Genomic DNA, 16,622 nt, shown 5'->3' with positions numbered 1-16,622 from the left:
GTGTTCAGACTAACAGGGACATTCTACCAATTTTTTTGACTATTTTTTTCTTTACGAAAATACAGTTACGGGATTATTTGAGGAGGGAGTGCATAACTAAAAGACATGCTCTTGAGCATTCTTTCCATTTGAAAATGGAGGGATTAAAACTTTTCTAAAAAATTAACTTTGAAGATCATGTCATTGAACAAAATAAGTTTACAGCAAAGTGAATGTACTCAACCAATTAACTGAAGCCCACATATGATTCTTGACTTTCTACTTTAAAAGCAAGAAAAAATATTGAAAGCAATTTTAATGTCTAATAAATTTTTGTTTAACTAAAGTAGTGATGGCAATAAGGAATGACACATTATAAATTTTTTTTCCCAAATAACTGTGTTGGGAGAGGTGTCTAAGGACACCTTGCACTGGCAATGATTTCTGCCTGGTCTGTATTTTGTCAAGCATTCTTACAAGATCTTTGATCAGTCCTCTTATGGTCCAAAGCAATGTGGACCACAAAGATGTATAAAATTGCTGTATGTGAAATTACAAAATAAAACTATCCACATTTCAAAACTTCAAAAACAGTGAGAAATTGTTAGGGAAAAGCTTTAGGTACATCTTCCGCAAGGAAACCATGTAATAATGAAGGTTTACAAATGAGACTGTTTTTTCTACTTTTTTTTTTTAAGTGTCTTTGCTCAATGGGAAGAGGGAGACTTTTTTTCCACAGTGTACAGGCTGTGTACATGTATTCATTTGCACATTAGCCAAAACCTGTTCCCAGCTACTAATTATTTTGGTTCAGTACAGCTTAGTCCTTACTTAAGTTTGTGCATATGCATTTTATTACATACGTTTGTTTTGGATTTGTGAACCAGTGCTAGTTTTGTTATCTTAAACATTTAAAAAAAATAATCTGGGTGACGTTATTGCTGGCACACTGAAAAATGTCTCTCTGCTGCTTATTGTCTTGAATATAAGAGCTGTCTGATACAGATGTTTGGCAAGTAAATATCTCTGCCATGTAAAAATAGTTTCTGGCTGGTACAGTTGTCTATTTTTAGTGTTCATAGGAACTGGGTTTTCATTTTAATGAATTTTTTCCTTCCCCACTTCTCTTGTAGGTAGCATTGGCACTTCGTTTCAATGCCAGTCAATCCATCAAGATCACATTTGCAGCAATGACAGTGACAAGGTGAGATTTGCATAAGTGTTCCATTTACAGGGTGCATTTTTTTATGAATCACATTGATTTTACTGTACTAATAGTGTTTGTTTTCCAGGCCCAGTAGCTAACTTTCAGTGTTACACTTTGAAATCTCTCTGGCTTTTTAAGAAGTATATGTACTTACTTCACTCAAGACAATCTTTTTAGTTGATTAAGGAGATATTTGTCTTGAAGCATATTTTTCTTCTTGCTTGCATTCCCTTGCTATTCTAAATATTTGTGGTTTACCATACTGACCCTCACAGGTGATAAAAGAGTGGTAATGTCATAGTTAATACATCAGGCACAGTAATGTGTCTTACTCCTATCATTTGTGTCTTTTGAGGTTTGAGCTAGTTTAGTTAACAATGCTGAGAGTTTTTTTGCAATAGCTTGCTTTTCTATATTTGGAGATGGCAACTCCAGGTTTTACAGACAGGAACCTATTGTTCATTATTGTAGCTTTAAAATATCATCCTATCTAGCACCATCCAAGTGTTTTCTTTAATCTTTTAGCAAGGGATCATGCTTGCACACTGGATTGCTTTCAGTCTCTAGAGATGTGCGTTGGAATTGTTGTGTTCAGTGATATATCAGTAATGTGTATGTGGGCTATATGATATATCAGTAATATACGTGTGGAAAAGTTTTCAGGTTGGATTACTGTCAAGACTTGCTTTCACGTTTCTGTTCTTTTTTTGTGATTTTTCCTTAACAGTTCCTCTCCTTAATATCACAAACTGATTAACATTAGTCCAATATGTAACGTATTGCATTATTTTCAAGTTTGACACTGTCTAATAAGCTTTCTTGCTGCCTTGAGAAGCCTGGGAAAGGGCATGTATTAGTCAAATTTAATTAATCTTTCTTGGAAGTTGGAATGCTAGCTGCCTGTCAGTGCTCTGATAACCACACAAATCCTTGTGTTTTGAATTGGTGGAATAACTTAAGAATCAGTTTGTTTATAGCATTTTCAGACCATTCCAAAACCAAGTTTCTTTTCAAAATGACTCTGCATTTTTTTCATAATTTGGAAGTATGTCCAGATTTGGAGTCTAGTTAGCTTTCAAATATTGGACAAACATGTTAGTTACAACTTGGTAAAAAAAATATTTAAAGTTTCCAGTTGATTTGGTGGTCATTGTCAGGGAGCAGCAACAGTAGCTGCTCCACAAGAGCAGGTGAGCTGGGAGCTGAGGGTGACAGCAAGGCAGACAGAGGCAATAGCCTCAAAAACAAGGGGTGCAGTCTCGCAACACCTGAACAAAGAAAGCAGAGCAGGTCTGGTGACAGCAACCAGGGTCAGTTACGGTCCAGTGATAAGCAAGGACATAGTGATAAGGCAGGTCCAAGGTCAAACCAGGAAATCAAGTCAGCAAGGCAAGGACAGGATCAACAAGGTACATGGCCAGGTACAAGTGTACATAGTATACCTACAGTGTAGCTCAGGCAAGGACCAAGGTCCAATGGCCTGAACTTAAACGCAGCTCCTGAGCAAAAGGGGTAGTCCCTGCACCGAGGCTTTTCCCAGCTCTTTCTCAGCAGTCTGATCCCAGGTTATACAACTGTGCTATGTCAGAGCTGGCCTTGAGTGCAGGCAGACAAACCCTTGGTGGGGAGGGGGGCAGAGGTTGCAGAGTCTGTTGGTGCACTCTGGGCCCTGGCAGTCATTCACTATGGTAGAGTAAGACAGTTACTTTCCCTTATGGAGTTTCCAAGGTGTGAAAAGCTTCTTTCTAACTATAAAAGGAGGGGAAAAAAATAGTCCCATTACTTTAAACTATTTTATTTTTCTATGGTGTTGGATCAATTTTCAAGGAAAGTTAGGGATTATGTTTGTATTGGTTTTATGTGGCAAGGTTTTGGTAGCGGGGGGGGTTACAGGGGTGGCTCCTGTAAGAAGCTGCTGGAAGCTTCCCCTGTGTTCGAGAGAGAGCGAGCCCATACCAGCTGGCTCTAAGACGGACCCGCCGCCGGCCAAGGCCGAGCCAATCAGTGATAGTGGTAACGCCTCTGTGATAACATTTCTAAGAAGGAAAAAAAGTTGGGACGGGGAGAAAACAGCCACCGGAGAGAGGAGTGAGAACATGTAAGAGAAACAAGCCTGCGGACACCAAGGTCAGTGGAGAAGGAGGGGGAGGAGATGCTCCAGGCGCCGGAGCAGAGATTCCCCTGCAGTCTGTGGAGAAGACCATGGTGAGGCAGGCTGTCCCCCTGCAGTCCATGGAGGTCCACGGTGGGGCAGATATCCACCTGCAGCCCGTGGAGGACCCCACGCCGGAGCAGGTGGGTTCCCGAAGGAGGCTGTGACCCCGTGGGAACCCTGCGCTGGAGCAGGTTCCTGGCAGGACCTGCGGATCTGTGGAGAGAGGAGCCCACGGAGCAGGTTTTCTGGCAGGACTTGTGACCCCGTGGGGGACCCACGCTGGAGCAGTCTGTGCCTGAAGGACTGCACACCGTGGAAAGGACCCATGCTGGAGCAGTTCGTGAAGAACTGCAGCCCGTGGGAATGGCCCACATTGGAGAAAGTTCGTGGAGGACTGTCTCCCGTGGGTGGGACCCCACGTTGGAGCAGGGGAAGAGTGTGATGAGCCCTCGCCCTGAGGAGGTGAAGCGGCAGAAAATAACATGTGATGACCATAAACCCCATCCCTGTCCCCCTTGTGCCGCTGGGGGGGCTTGGTGGAGAAATCCGGGAGTGAAGTTGTGCCTGGGAAGAAGGGAGGGGTGGAGGGAAGGTGTTCTGAGATTTCGTTTTATTTCTCGTTTACCTTACTCTGGCTGATTTGTAATAAAGTGAGCTAATTTTCCCTAAGCTGAGTCTGTTTTGCCTGTGATGGAAATTAGTGAATGATCTCTCCTGTCCTTATCTCGACCCGCAAGCTTTTTGTTATATTTTTCTCTCCCCTGTCCAGCTGAGGATGGGGGAGTGATAGAACGGCTTTGGTGGGCACCTGGCATCCAGCCAGGGTCAACCCATCACAATGTTGTAGCTTTGCCTTATGTAATGCGCTTCTTCAATAGGAAGCCTTTGCTGTCTGTCTTAGAAACTTGACAGGGTTGAAGGTCACTTCTAGGTGATACATCAGAAGTGTGGAACAGATGGTGGAAATGTGGAAGAGAGAAAAGTATTAGAGCTGAATGAAGATTCTGTGGTTGGGATTCAGTTGTACAGTCACTGTGTGCAGTTGCATACTCACACACTGAGTGTTATTTAAAGAAACTGATTTAATGCAGTCTTCTGCATAGGGTAATGCTCATTTGGGGAATCACTCAAACAGGATGGCCAGTTGTTGTCTGGATGTTGACAGGTGTCTCAATTGCAAGGATCCTTGTAATGGCATCTTCAGCTGGATCAGATGAGACTCCCTAAACTGTTGCTCTGTAAATTCTCATAGTCTAGCTGGCTCCTGGTCCTACAATACTGCTCTAGCATATGCATGATCAGTTTCTATTGAGTAGTTAAACTATCTTAACTGTTCTCCTATCCAATAATAAACATATCTAAACATACAAATACCACCTATCAATTGGTCAGTTACTTTATCTGTGCAAAGCAGGAAATGCTGCTGGAGTTCCTGTCAATCTATTGATTATCTTATCAACATGAAGCCAGGACTGCCTGGGAAGGGAGTTCCTTTATCAATTGGTCAATTATCTCATCTAGGCAGAAACTGTCTGGGGGGGTTCCTGGGAGTGTTCTATTGATGACTAAGTGGGCTGACTATGTACATAGACACAGGTTTTATACCCAGCTGCATTAATTATAATTGTAGCGTAAGTTTAAATTCCACAGGTTTTGCCACATTGCCAATACATCTGTTGGTAGTAATGTTTGTACAAGACAGCAAAATGAAGATTCTTTAGATCCTTTTACATGTTGCATATTCATAAATTTTTTTTGTTCCTTGTGAGCTATATTCCAAGTGGATACTTTGGGGAGAGAAGCAAGCAGTGGTAAATTCCTTTCAGAGCTACACTAATGTACAAACTTCCATATTGGAACTTCCTTTTTGTCGTGGTTTAACCCCAGCCAGCAACTAAGCACCACGCAGCCGCTCACTCACTCCCCCCCACCCAGTGGGATGGGGGAGAAAATCGGGAAAAAGAAGTAAAACTCGTGGGTTGAGATAAGAACAGTTTAATAGAACAGAAAAGAAGAAACTAATAATGATAATGATAACACTAATAAAATGACCACAGTAGTAATAAAAGGATTGAAATGTACAAATGATGCGCAGTGCAATTGCTCACCACCCGCCGACCGACACCCAGCCAGTCCCCGAGCCGCGATTCCCTGCCCCCACTTCCCAGTTCCTAAACTAGATGGGACGTCACATGGTATGGAATACCCTGTTGGCCACTTTGGGTCAGGTGCCCTGGCTGGGCATGAGAAGCTGAAAAATCCTTGACTGTAGTCTAAACACTACTGAGCAACAACTGAAAACATCAGTGTTATCAACATTCTTTGCATACTGAACTCAAAACATAGCACTGTACCAGCTACTAGGAAGACAGTTAACTACATCCCAGCTGAAACCAGGACACATGCCCAGCCAGCGAGAAAGCTGGAGGGGCACAAGAAGTTGGCACAGGACACAGCCAGGGCACCTGACCCAAAGTGGCCAATGGGGTATTCCATACCATGTGACGTCCCATCTAGTTTAGGAACTGGGAAGTGGGGGGCAGGGATTCGCGGCTCGGGGACTGGCTGGGTGTCGGTCAGCGGGTGGTGAGCAATTGCACTGCGCATCATTTGTACATTTCAATCCTTTTATTATTGTTGTTGTCATTTTATTAGTGTTATCATTATCATTATTAGTTTCTTCTTTTCTGTTCTATTAAACTGTTCTTATCTCAACCTATGAGTTTTACTTCTTTTTCACAATTTTCTCCCCCATCCCACTGGATGGGGGGAGTGAGTGAGCGGCTGCGTGGTGCTTAGTTGCCAGCTGGGGTTAAACCATGACAGTCCATTTTGGTGCCCAACATGGGGCACGAAGGGTTGCGATAACGACAAACCTGACCAGAGCTTGTTAAAACAAATTTGTTACAAGCATTCATTATATTGGTCTAATAGTCGCTGGTCATTATGTTGATTTATGTGTTCTTAGAGTTGTTGCTCTGGTTTTTAAAGTTCTGTTATGTATCACCTCGCTTGCTGTATGTAGTTCCTCTTCTGCTGCTTATCATCCGTGGGAGGTGGATTAAGGTTTTCGCTTTGATGTATTGTGTAACACTGGTTTAATGTGTGATGAAGTCATCGGCTTTGGGATTAATCTGGTATTTGCACTCAGCATTGTCACCTTTATACTGCGGGAGCCATCTGTGGGAAACTATTAATAATTATACCATTTACCTTTCCTCCATGGAAAACCAGTCTATGGGTGGGGTACCTTTCTTCCCCTCTCCTTTCTCCTTCAGTCCAGTTACAATGGTGTTTTTGAGAATTTTGAAAAATTTGAATATCCTTGGGATGTTGGGACCAGCACGGTCCTAGCCTTACTGCTAGGAATTAGCATGCTTCTGAATGTGGTTCAGCTCTCGTTTAAGGTTAAACAACTATTTAGGAAGATCACCCAGAGATCTGCCCCAAGGCTGGATAATTATGAGTGGCAGGGTGTGTGGGGTAGTATGGGCAAGTGGCTAGAACAGTGGACACCTCCAATGTTTTGGAAATTCACCCCTGAACAAGTGCAGGATCCAGAAGAACTAGTAAAATATTTGGAAAAGGTATGCTGTCACCCCGGCAGTTCCAGAGAGATACAAATCACTGCAACGTGCTGGGGCCTGGCCCAGGCCTATCGAGCCCTGTTCGACACCACTCAGTACCCTCAAGGGGAAGAGAAAGTCTCTGGACCTAACAACAACACGATGAGCACCGCGGCCACCCAAACCCCGGCAACGAGCATTGTGGCCACCCAGACCTTGGCAACAGGCACCACGACCCTTCCAGCCCCAGCGACGAGCACTGTGGCTACCCAAACCTCAGCAACAGGCACTGCAGCCCCTCCAGCCCCAGCGATTAGCACTGCTGCTACCCAAACCTCAGCGACAGACACTGCGGTTATCCAAAACCCGGCGAGTGATACTGCAACTGAACCAGCGGACTAACCTGCACCAGTATCAGTTGCCCCCATACAGAAGAAGAAACATACAAAAAAATCAGTTCGCTTAGCGAAGGATGAAGGTGAACCAGGGTCATCACGGGAAGAGGCAGAACCAGAGGTAATCACACGATCCCTATCCTTGAGTGAGCTGCGGGATATGTGAAAAGATTTCCTCTGTCGTATAGGTGAGCATATTATCACCTGGCTGCTCCGATGCTGGGACAATGGGGCTAATAGCTTGGAATTAGAAGGTAGGGAAGCCAAGCAGCTGGGATCGCTTGCCAGGGAAGGTGGCATTGACAAAGCAATTGGAAAAGGGACACAAGCCATTAGCCTCTGGAGGCGACTCCTGTTAAGTGTGAAGGAAAGGTACCCCTTTAAGGAAGATGTTATATGTCAGTTAAGCAAGTGGACCACCATGGAAAGAGGTATCCAATATCTGAGGGAATTAGCCATGCTAGAGACAATTCATCATGACCCAGACAACCCCCAATTACCCAAAGATCCAGACGAAGTCCAATGCACACGACCCATGTGGCGGAAGTTTGTATGGAGCGCGCTATCGTCCTATGCCAACTCACTGGCAATAATGACCTGGAAAGATGAAGAGGCACCGACAGTGGATGAAGTGGCTCGCCAACTCCGTCAATACAAAGAAAATCTCTCCTCCTCCCTACAAGCCTGCATTTCGGCTGTGGAGAAGCTGTCCCAGGATGTCCAGCAAATCAAAGAGGATATGTCCTACTCCTCACCTGTAAGGACCAATGTCTCAGCTATTAGGAGTGAGCGTTCCTCTGCCTGAGAGACAGAATATAGAAGGTACGCACCACGAGGTGCCCTGTGGTTTTACCTATGTGATCAGGGAGAGGACATGAGGAAATGGGATGGAAAACCTACCTCAGTCCTAAATGCACGGGTACGTGAGTTGTGAGGAAAAACCACCACAAAAGGGGATTCTACTAGGAAAAATGCCGCTCCAGTTTCCAAACAGAGTAGAAGGGCTGATCTTATTTCCAATCCTCCTGAAGGGACTTCTGAGCCAATTTTACGAGAAGTGAATACTGAATACTCTGACCAGAATTAGAGGGGCCCTGCCTCCAGCCAGGTGGAGGAAAGGGATAACTGGGTCTATTGGACTGTGTGGATTCGATGGCCTGGCACGTCAGACCCACAGGAGTACAAGGCTCTAGTAGACACCGGCGCACAGTGCACTCTAATGCCATCAAGTTATAAAGGGACAGAATCCATTTGTATTTCTGGTGTGACAGGGGGATCCCAAGAGTTAACTGTATTGGAAGCTGAAGTAAGCCTAACTGGAAATGAATGGCAGAAACACCCCATTGTGACTGGTCCAGAGGCTCCGTGTATCCTTGGCATAGACTACCTCAGGAGGGGGTATTTTAAGGACCCGAAGGGGTATCAATGGGCTTTTGGTATAGCTGCCTTGGAGACGGAGGGCACTGAACAGCTGTCTGTCCTGCCTGGTCTCTCTCAAGACCCTTCGATTGTGCGGTTGCTGAAGGTTGAAGAACAACAAATGCCAATTGCTACCACAACAGTGCACCGGCGGCAATATCGCACCAACCGAGACTCTCTGATTCCCATCCACAAGCTGATTTGCCAACCGGAGAGCCAAGGAGTGATCAGCAAAACTCGCTCACCCTTTAATAGTCCCATATGGCCAGTGCGGAAGTCTAATGAGGAGTGGAGACTAACAGTTGACTATCGCGGCCTGAATGAAGTTACGCCACCGCTGAGTGCTGCCGTTCCAGATATGCTAGAACTTCAATACGAACTACAGTCAAAGGCAGCCAAGTGGTATGCCACAATTGACATTGCTAATGCCTTTTTCTCAATCCCTCTGGCAGCAGAGTATCGTCCACAATTTGCCTTTAGTTGGAGGGGTGTCCAGTACACTTGGAATCGATTGCCCCAGGGGTGGAAACACAGCCCCACCATTTGCCATGGACTAATCCAGACTGCACTGGAAAAAGGTGAAGCTCCGGAACACCTGCAATACATTGATGACGTCATCGTATGGGGCAACATGGCAGAAGAAGTCTTTGAGAAAGGGAAGAAAATCCAAATCCTTCTGAAAGCTGGTTTTGCCATAAAAGAAAGTAAGGTCAAGGGACCTGCACAGGAGATCCAGTTTTTAGGAATAAAATGGCAAGATGGACGTCGTCAGATCCCCATGGACGTGATTAACAAAATAGCAGCTATGTCTCCCCCGACTAATAAAAAGGACACACAGGCCTTCTTAGGTGTCGTGGGTTTTTGGAGAATGCATATTCCAAATTACAGTCTGATTGTAAGCCCTCTCTATCAAGTGACCCGGAAGAAGAAGTATGTTCCAGTCCCCTAATCAAATTTCTGGTCCTTTGCTGGACTCTCTCCACTATGTCCGTATCTCTTTTGTACTGGGAAGCCCAGAACTGGACACAGCACTCCAGGTGTGGCATCACCAGTGCTGAGTAGAGGGGAAGGATCACCTCCCCTCAGACTGCTGGCAATGCTCTTCCTAATGTAGCCAAGGATGCTGCTGGTCTTCTTTGCCACAAGGGCATATTGTTGGCTCATGTTCAACTTGCTGTCCACCAGGACCCCTAGGTCCTTTTCTCCAAAGCCATTCAGCTGCCAGGCTCTACTAGTGCATGGGCTTATTCCTGCCCAGGTGCAGGACTTGGCATCTCCCTTTGCTGAATTTCATTAAGTTCCTGTCTGCCCCTCTGGTGCATCAACCAATCCTCCCAGTTGTTTTTTTTAAGAGATTAAACACTGTTGGCCCCTATATCAACTCTGGGTTGTACAACTAGGGACTGGCTTCCAACTGGATTTTGTGCCAGTGACCATAACCCTTTGAACCTGGCAGTTCAGCCAGATTTCAATCCACCTCACTGTCCATATATCTACCCTGTACTTCATCAGTTTGTCTATGAGGATGTTATCAGAGACAAAGTCAAAAGCGTTGCTAAAGTCAATTAAACAACATCCGCTGCTCAACACCCCCCTGCATAACAATTTAAAGTGCACAAGATACTCAGAGATTTGTGCTTTGTATAGTGCCCAAGACTGTTCTATCCTGGTTAGACTAACCGTCTTCTGAATATCCTAGGAAAAAAACAAAAAAAGTTGTTTACATTTACTACAGCTATTACAGTTCAATTTTATTGTTCTTAACCACGCACAGAACCATTAGTTATTGAAAACGGACATAAAGAACAACGTCCGTACCTGAATTTTGTGTTTGGGTCTTGAGAAGAACATTTTTTGGTAGTTCTCAGACTCAATAAGGATGCAGAGGATAAAGAAGGAGAAGCTTCCTAGGTAAGCTCCATCCTTGGCTCAGTAGGCAGTTGAGAATGATACCCCCTGCTTCTCCCCCAACCACACTGCACAGAACAAACGTATAGCAGTCTTGTCAGGTTCTCCATGTCCACATCTATCATTACTGTAATTGTTATATGCTATATCCATAGTACTATAGTAAGAATCACTTAGAACAAGCAAGAAAGAACTGTGATAAAACTGAGCAAAGCGCAGTAGTGATGGAACCAGAACTGACTCCAGCATGCAACAATCCAACGGTGCACACCATCCTCCTGCTGCGTCAAATGTCACCTGCTCATCACACCGCACCGAAACCCAATCCTGTTCTACCGACTGAGAGGACTTTGCACCATCCCTCCTGCCCAGAAAGACTGGTATGACAGATGGAGCCCAGAGTCGGAAACTAAATGAACTCAATGAACATTTTATGAACATGACCCATAAACTAAAGGAATGATATCTCTGTGTGTATATACATATATACATATATATATCATTGTTCATATGTCTCTAAGGGACGGAAAAGGTGATGATGATTGACCAGGATGTAGCTGAAGGTATAGGAACTGAGCATGACATCAATGGTATAGAATAAGGGGTGGATACTGTCCTGGTTTCAGCTGGGATAGAGTTAACTGTCTTCCTAGTAGCTGGTAAAAAGTGCTATGTTTTTGCGTTCGGTATGGGAAGAATGTTGATAACACTGATGTATTCAGTTGTTGCTAAGTAGTGTTTAGACTATAGTCAAGGATTTTTCAGCTTCTCATGCCCAGCCAGCAAGAAGGCCGGAGGGGCACAAGAAGTTGGGAGGGGACACAGCCAGGGCAGCTGACCCAAACTGGCCAACGGGGTATTCCATACCATGTGATGCCACATCTAGTATATAAACTTGGGGGAATGGGGGCGGGGGGGATAGCCGCTTGGGGACTAGCTGGGCGTTGTTCGTCGGGTGGTGAGCAATTGCACTGTGCATCATTTGTATATTCCAATCCTTTTATTAGTACTATTGTAACTTTATTACTGTTATCATTATCATTATTAGTTTCTTCTTTTCTGTTCTATTAAACCATTCTTATCTCAACCCACGAGTTTTACTTTTTTTCCCGATTTTCTGCCCCATCCCACTGGGTGGGGGGGAAGTGAGTGAGCGGCTGCGTGGTGCTTAGTTGCTGGCTGGGGTTAAACCACGACAATCAAGCATATTTTATGTCAATTAGACTTTTAGTTCATTTTGGAAAAAATATATATATATACCCTTCAGTAATAACTGAACATTTTAATTTCAGAGCTCAATGCATTATACTAGGCACACTACTTGAAAACAATCATATACTAAAGCTTCATATCTGATTTTTTTATCCAACAAGTTTTTACACATGCAGCATAGCAAATTAAAAACCTACTAGAGTACTTAACATCCAAATAGCTGTCTATCTGTCCTTGCAACAGACTGACCAATTTTTGAAGGAATCAGAAGCACTGAAATGGAACCAGCTGTATTAGAAGTCTTAAAGATCTTGTAATTGAGAAGCTAGTGATCTTGAGCAGGGCGTGTCTGCTCTATTGGGCCTTGTACTTAGGGCTTGAGAAGCCCATATGTTGGCATGAGGAGCTGTGGTAAGGGAATTTGCTGGAATGTCCCATGCTGGCCTGTGCTACACACTGGTGGATGTTATGACAGAGAACATTCCAACCTGTCAGAAGATATGATTCTGCTTGTTACACAAAATAAAAGGCACCATGGTATGGGAGGGAGGAAGACTCTCTGCATGGATGGAATCCGTGCTGCATGCCATGGGAAAATCCATCTGGGGTCCATCTGATGCTGCACAAAAGCAAGGTTCCCAGCATCTGAAGGGACCTAAGATTTACTCATTATCAATATTCCTCTTCTTATTCTAGAATATTAAACCAGCTATTTTATTATGCCATTTATTGTTGGGCCTTCCTTAGTGATCCAGAAAGAACCCTACACCATCCTTTCTCCTCCCACTCTGATGCAGAACACCAGTTTATCAAAAACATTCAGCACACAGCAGCAATCACAACAATGCAAACATAGTTGAAGCCTCTGAAGAAATAATCAGTGAGGAAGAAAAAAAAATTGTTATTTTTTCTTTATTTGCCTAGAGGGACAACCATCTGTCCTGGTTTCAGCTGGGATAGATTTAATTTTCTTTCTAGTAGCTGGTATAGTGTTATGTTTTGGGTTTAGTATGAGAAGAATGTTGATAACATGCCGATGTTTTCAGTTGTTGCTAAGTAGTGTTTAGACTAAAGTCAAGGATTGTTCAGCTCCTCATGCCCAGCCAGCAAGAAGGCTGGAGGGGCACAAGAATTTGGGAGGGGACACAGCCAGGGCAGCTGACCCAAAGTGGCCAAAGGGATATTCCATACCATGTGACTTCATGCCTAGTATTGAAACTGGAGGGAGTGTGTGTGTGGGGGGGATCGCTGCTTAGGAACTAACTGGGCATTGTTTGGCAAGTGGTGAGCAATTGCATTGTGCATCACTTGTTTTGTGTATTCCAATCCTTTTAATAATATTATTGTCATTTTATTATTGTTATCATTATCATTATTAGTTTCTTCCTTTCTGTTCTACTAAACTGTTCTTATCTCAACCCATGAGTTTTACTTTTTTTCCTGATTCTCTCCCCCATCCCACTGGGTGGGGGAGAGTGAGTGAGCAGCTGCATGGTGCTTAGTTGCTGGCTGGGGTTAAACCACGACACCATCTCAAAGCTTTACTGAAGTCTCCTAGGTATTGTCTCTTTTCAACAGCATTACAAATTGTGTTATTTGTGCTTTCATTCCGTCTTGTATAATAGTTTATTTTTACTGCGGTGTGAAAGAACATGGAGAGGGTTCTATCAAAAAGTCAATGAACTGACCAAGCCAGACATTGCATTAAGATGAAAGGCTCTGGAGAGAGGATGGGGCTGAAATCAGATAATTATTAAGTTGGCCTACTACTAATGGAAAACCAGGGATTACAGGAATGGAGACAGAATTGCAAGATTGACAGGAAGTGATTCAGTTACAACTGTGAAGATCAGAGGACTCCCTAAGGAACAAAACTAAACAATGCATGCATAGTGGTATTCAGGCAAAAAAAAGAACAGTACTTTTTGACAAGAGTTGAGGTGGTGTCATGGTGGTGTCATGGCGGCAACAAAGAACCACGAGGCTGCTCGCTCACTCCTCCCCGCCCCCTCTGGTGGGATGGGGAGGAGAATCAGAAAGGAAAAAAGAAGGTAGAACCTTGTGGGTTGAGATAAGGACAGTTTACTGGGACAACACAAGGAGAGAAATTATAATAATAACAATAGTACTAATAAAAGAATATACAAAACAAGTGATGCACAGTGCAACTGCTCACCACCCGGAACCTGACGCTCCACCACTTCCCCTGCTGAGAGACCATCTTCACCCCCCAGCCTGCTCCCCAGTTATATACTGAGCATGATGTCACATGGTATGGGATAGCCCCTTGGCTAGTTCAGGTCAGCTGTCCTGCCTGTGCCCCCTCCCAGCTTCCTGTGAAAATTAATTCTATCCCAGACAAACCCAGGACATTATCCACCCCTTATTCTATACCATCTATGTCATGCCCAGATCCTACACTTTCTAATTAATCACCACCACTTTCCCTGTCTTTGAGATATATATATATATATGTACACCCACACCCATGAATAGCATTCTCTTAGTCTATGGGCCATCCCTCTAATGTGGCCATCAATTTTATTTAATCCATGACTTTGGGGCTCCATCTGTCATAACAGTCCTTAAGAGTAGGAGAGATGGTGTGAGGTGTTGGATTGTTGCATGCTGCCTCCAGAGCTTGCGGCTGGTGTATTTGGTGCAACTAATGACCATGGTCTGCGGGTTGAAGATGTCAATCTTGAAGAAGTTGCTGGGCGTCAGTTCAAGTTCCATCACTGCTGCACTTGGCTTGGTTTCAAAGTCCATCCTTCAGTCATTTGGGTAATTCTTACTGTAATACCCTTGATATGACATATAGCCACTATAGATGTAATGACATACATTGGCAGGTTATTTAGCAGTTACCATCATACAGTCTAATTCACTGGCTATTCTCTCCCAAAATCAAATCCCCTTGAGGTACACATCAAAATTCCCCATCCTTCTGCATCACCCACCAAGTGCACCCAGGTCCTTGAGCAAAAGCAATCCCATGAATGAGTTTGCCTCTTCCCAAGGCAGGAGTAACCCAGACTGTCTTCCCTAATATACTCCTCATGTGCACTACAGGGACTTTATCTCCTTCTACAGTATGTGGAAGTTTTGGTTGGGCAGGGCCAGCCCTATTGGCAGATCTTCTAATATTAACTAACCAGGTGGCTTTTGCTAAATGTATATCCTAATGTTTGAAGGTCCCACCCCCCCATTGCTCTCAATGTAGTTTTTAGCAGTCCATTGTATCGTTCGATTTTCCAAGAGGCTCGTGCATGATAGGGGATGTGATACAATCCAAATGAAGCAGGTGATTGGGAAAAGCCAGCACGGATTTACAAAAGGCAAATCATGTCAGACTAACCTCATCACCTTCTACAACAAAATAACTTATTCTGTTGACATGAGGAGAGCAGAGCAATGGATGTTGTTTACCTGGACTTCAGCAAAGTGTTTGACACTGTTTCCTACAGCCTTCTCCTGGACAAATTGGAAAGATACAGACAGGATGGGTAAGAAATTGGCAAACAGGTTGCACTCAGAGGGTGGTTATCAATGTTTTTTACTCAGGCTGGCAGCCTGCCACAAGTGAGGTCCCTCAAGGATCAATACTGGGCCCCACACTGTTCAACATCTTCATAAATGATCCGGATGATGGGATTGAAAGCACCCTCACCAAATTTGCTGATGACACCAAACTGGGTAGTGAGGTGGACATGTCAGAAAGGAGAGACATCTTACAGAGAGACCCGGACAGGTTGGAAGAGTGGGCAAGCAAGAACAGTGTGAAGTTTAGCAAAGACAAGTGCAAGGTCCTGCACCTGGGACATTACCAAAAAGACCAGTACAGGCTAGGATCTGTGTGGCTGGGGAGCAGCCTTGCTGAAAGGGACCTGGTGGACAACAAGCTGAATATGAGTCAGCAGTGTGTTGCTGCAGCAACAAAGGAAAATCAGATCCTGGGCTACATCTGCAGGGGCATTACTAGCAGAGATAGAGATGCAATCATCCCACTCTGCTCAGTGCTTGTCAGGCTGCACCTGGAGTACTGTGTCCAGTTCTGGTCCCCACAATTCAAGAAAGACGTGGAGAGACTGGAGACGGTCCAAAGGAGGACCACAAAGATGATCAAAGGGCTAGAGAACCTGCTTTATGAAAAGAGACTGAAGGAGTTGGGTCTTTTCTCCCTGGAGAAGAGAAGGCTCAGAGGGGACCTCATCACGGTATTCTAGTGCTTAAAGGGTGGCTACAAAGAGGACGGAGGCTCTCTCTTCACAAGGAGCCACATGGAGAATACAAGGGACAATGGGTTCGAGTTGTACTGGGAGAGGTTTCATTTTGATTTAGGAAAGAAATTTTTTACAGTGAGAATAATCATTCACTGAAACAACCTCCCCAGGGATGTGGTAGTGTCCCCATCACTGGAGGTTTTCAAGATGTGATTGGACAGGGTGCTAGATAATCTCATCTAGGCTCCCTTTCCCATGAAAGGTTGGACCAGGTGATCTTTCTAGGTCCCTTCCAACCTTGGCTGTTCTATGATTCTATGAAATATTCTACTCAACTGATAGTGTTCAGAAAGTGGCAATCAAACTCCTTTAAAGCTAAAAACCATAAGAGGTCCAATAAAATAGGAAGAAAAAGAATATTTGGTAGACTGAGGAAAATTGTGAGGAATGAATAAGTGTAGAGAGGCTTTAAAACATGATAGTCTTTAAATGTATGTGAAGCAAAAGGCTTCTGACAGGGTTAGAGGGTGCAGTTCAGGAAGACAGTTATTGTAGAGA

At 44.2% G+C, this 16,622-nt stretch overlaps 1 protein-coding gene across 1 annotated transcript in view; it reads left to right on the top strand.

The window, feature by feature from the left end:
- Window positions 1-1,116: 1,116 nt before the first annotated feature.
- The window catches only part of LOC138683547 (E3 ubiquitin-protein ligase RNF38-like), a 93,436-nt gene continuing 77,930 nt past the window's right edge, over window positions 1,117-16,622 (top strand). The window contains exon 1 of the mRNA XM_069775534.1: window positions 1,117-1,183. The gene's annotated coding sequence lies outside the window, so the exon portion shown is untranslated. The remainder of the gene's footprint in view (window positions 1,184-16,622) is intronic.

This window comes from Haliaeetus albicilla, chromosome W (genome assembly GCF_947461875.1).
Source record: "Haliaeetus albicilla chromosome W, bHalAlb1.1, whole genome shotgun sequence".
Lineage (NCBI taxonomy): Eukaryota > Metazoa > Chordata > Aves > Accipitriformes > Accipitridae > Haliaeetus > Haliaeetus albicilla.
Note: the sequence above shows the minus strand (reverse complement) of the source record. Positions and strands in the feature narration are given on the sequence as shown.